Below are 3,638 nucleotides of genomic sequence, written 5' to 3'. Positions count from 1 at the left end.
CCGCACCTTAATATCTTATGAAAACCAATGTAATCTTTACATCCGCTTCAAAACCGATTCTCTTGTCTGGTCTGATGAAGTGTTGTCCCTGAATTCGGATTCCACTGAAACATGTATACACATATGCAACCAATATTGTTAGTACAATAAACAGACTCTATCTCTATCTATCTATCTATCTATCTACCTATCTATCAAACTATGTATGTATCTATATATATATATATATATATATATCGATTTATCTATATCTTTATATATATGAAAGTATACAAAATTTTAATTATTCCACAAGGAATACAAATAAAACAAGAAAAGCATTTATTTCATGGAGTTTTGATTATATATACTAAGTTGACAAGAAAGCTCTAGCGATTTAGAATATAAATTTAGATAAACATGTCTCGGCTCAAATTATAATTTCTTGATCGAAATAAGCACTATCAGAATTAACACACTTTTACCAACGCAAAACAAACGTATTCATGCCAGTAATATAAAAACCTTGCGCTGTTGTGTCGATAAATTCGCTAAAGGCGTTTTATATTGCTTAGATTTTGAAAGCATTTTTCAGGCACAAAGTGGTCGAGATGCTTGAAAAAAAGGTAGTCCGTAGGTGAGAGTTCTGGAGAGTATGGCGGATGTGACAGAGTTTTATTTTACCTCAATTCGTTCAATTAAGGCTGAATCGGTTTAGCAATGTGCCGTCGGAGAATTCGGCTTTTTTAATGAATTATAAAGGGTATTGTCGTTGCAGTTTTTGATGCATGTCATCCATTTATTGATAGTAATTTTCCGTCGTAATTGCTTCACCGGCATTCCAAAACTGTAATGGATGAAACCGGTCCCAGACCACCAAACAGTCAGCAATATCTTCTTTTGGTGAAACTCTAACTTCCGAAATGTTGCAATATTTTAATAATGGGGTATAATCCCGGACAGACGGAAGATTCTATTTGTAAACGATGCTGCCAGGAACTGACGAATCGAATTAATTCACGTTCTGCTACCAACAAATCAGAAACCAGAATTTCCCCATGAATATTAAACCTTTCTGTATCTACATTGAAACCTCTTGTGATTAGCTCGGCCACAATTATAGTAAATAATTTGTGTACTTTTCTTAGGAGAAAATTGTTTTAGGTGAACTTGTGGTTTTTATTCGCGGCATAGGTATAATTTTATTTTGGTGTTTTTGTGTGCATTTTTAAATTTCATGATATTTGTGGATTGGTTTTTTTCTGTTATCATTTTTTCAGTTTCCTTGTAAGTTCTGAGTGCCCCTTGAATTGACTAAAAGTCATGGGCATTTGTTTCTGGGTTATCATGGTGGTAAATGGCTTGAAATCATTCGGTAATCCCTTGAGGGCAATGAAAATTAACAGACACTCGCTAATAACTTCACCAGACCTTTTTAAAGAATTTGCAGTAGTTTCGGCTCTTGTAATATAATCTATAATGGTTTCGGCTTCCATTCGTTTTGAAGAGGTCAGTTTAGTATATAAATAAATAATTGTGGGGTTTCATATCGATTAATAATGCTCTCTCAATATGTTCAATGCTTTGCAGCCATCCTCCAGGGCTTCTCTCATTACCTGTGATAGACTTCCGTCATCTAAACATTGTATTAATTCCGCGAAGACAGTTATGTTTTTTCGATGAGGTCGGGGTCGTTTCTGTTTTCAGGCTGTGTTTGAAGTACTTTGTGTAGCTTTTGAATTCGTAGATATCCTAAAAATTTCACTTGCCACAATTCGAATTTTGATTCGGATCCATCGAAATAAAGACGCACGCTGAGCCCATAACTTCTACAGTTGTAAGTTATGTTTAGTTTCAGAACAGTTTCCGATGATTCGTTGTTCTAAACTAGTCCTGGAGGTGACTGGTTTGAAGTAGACAGAACAGTTTCCGATGGTTAGTTGTGCTGCACAAGTCCTGGAGTTGACTGGTTCGCAGGACTTGTGTAGAACAACTAAACATCGGAAACTGTTCTGTCTACTGCGAACATGTCACCTTCAGGAATGTGTAGAAGAAAGAACCATCGCTATCTGTTCTGAAACTAAACATGGCTTACACTTCTAGAGGAAAGTATTGTAGAACTTCGTTGGTGTCTGATCACTGAGCTGAGCGTCGCTGGTTGTCGTGATGAACCCATTTCCTATCGCAAGTTACAACCTTGTCGAGAAACAAGTCGTTTTTGTTGCATAAAATAAAGGAAAATGACACTTCATAACGGCGTTCGTTGTCGTTTAATTCGTGAGAAACCTATTTATCAAGTTTTCTTGTTTTTATAATTCTCCCAAGTGGTTGGAAATAGTCAAATATAATACCTCTAATGCAAAAGCAAGTTTTTGAACGGTTGTGCGTGGATTTGCTTCGACTTGGACACGTAATTTATTGGTGTCATTATCGGGTGGCCGTCCACTACGCTAACCATCTACCAGACTCTCCTCGCCTCCACGAAGTTTCTCAAACTACTATTGTGCTGTAGGTTCAGTACTGGTTATTTGGCCAAAATCCTCGTTGATATCGCGAGCTGTTTCAGTAGCTTTTTTATCAAGCTTGAATTGATATAAGAAAATTGTGCGTATTTACTTTTTTAAATCTTGTATTCCGCGTTTTTTTAAATCTTGTATTCGGAGTTTGGAAAAGAAGGCAAAATTCTTATAAATTGTTATTGTAACTTAACCGATTAGATAGAACGGCGAACGCGCTTTAGAATGAAATATAATGCAAAGGAATTATAACGGAAACGTCTTTGAAAATACATCATTTGAGATCAAAATTAAAAATTCCGCACAAACATTCTCCTCCTTCCTTTTCTTGATATTAGCGATAACGTAATGCCTGTTTTGTGGTGATGAGACCACCCACACAGTAATAATAATCAACTTTTTTTCTGAAAGGGAGGGTCGTGTAGAGTCGGATGTTTTCATAAGACTATTGTACCAGGTGTAATCCCCCCGAATTTTAGTAATAATGATTATGTAGTGTTGTTCAGGGTTCAAGTTTCCACCCTTCCATGCTTTCAAATCACATTTCTGAAGGGAAAGACGTAATTGTGTAGTGTCTGTTTCGTTGTATTATAACCATGCACCAAATATATATATATATATATATATATATATATATATATATATATATATATATATATGTGTATATATATATATATATATATATATATATATATCCACCTTTTTAGTAGTAGATATCATTATTCCCATAAACAATTGTACGTCTAAAATGCTGTTAGTCCCAACTTTCTGGAAGTGATATAAATGGATATATTTACATTTGTTTACTTCGAAATTATAATGATAATAATGTATCTACATACTACAATATAGGGATTAATTTTGTACTAACAGAATTAATATATAAAAAGTCTCCATCTATTTCAATGTGCCTTAAATTTCAGAGGTTAGGATTATTAATGTTTCAAACTGTAAACCTCTTTCGCATTAGACTTACGTAGCAACACACACACACACACACACATTAGACTTATGCACAAACACACACACACATACACACACATATATATATATATATAGTCATCCACATACAGTAGTGTTTCGCTGTTTCACAGCTCATCAAAACTGCTTCAAGCCAGGATCAAATCCACCCAAATGACAGTC

Source organism: Euprymna scolopes, chromosome 7 (genome assembly GCF_053919585.1).
Source record: "Euprymna scolopes isolate OS-2025 chromosome 7, ASM5391958v1, whole genome shotgun sequence".
NCBI lineage: Eukaryota > Metazoa > Mollusca > Cephalopoda > Sepiida > Sepiolidae > Euprymna > Euprymna scolopes.
The sequence above is the reverse complement of the archived record's forward strand: the minus strand, read 5'-3'. Positions refer to the sequence as shown.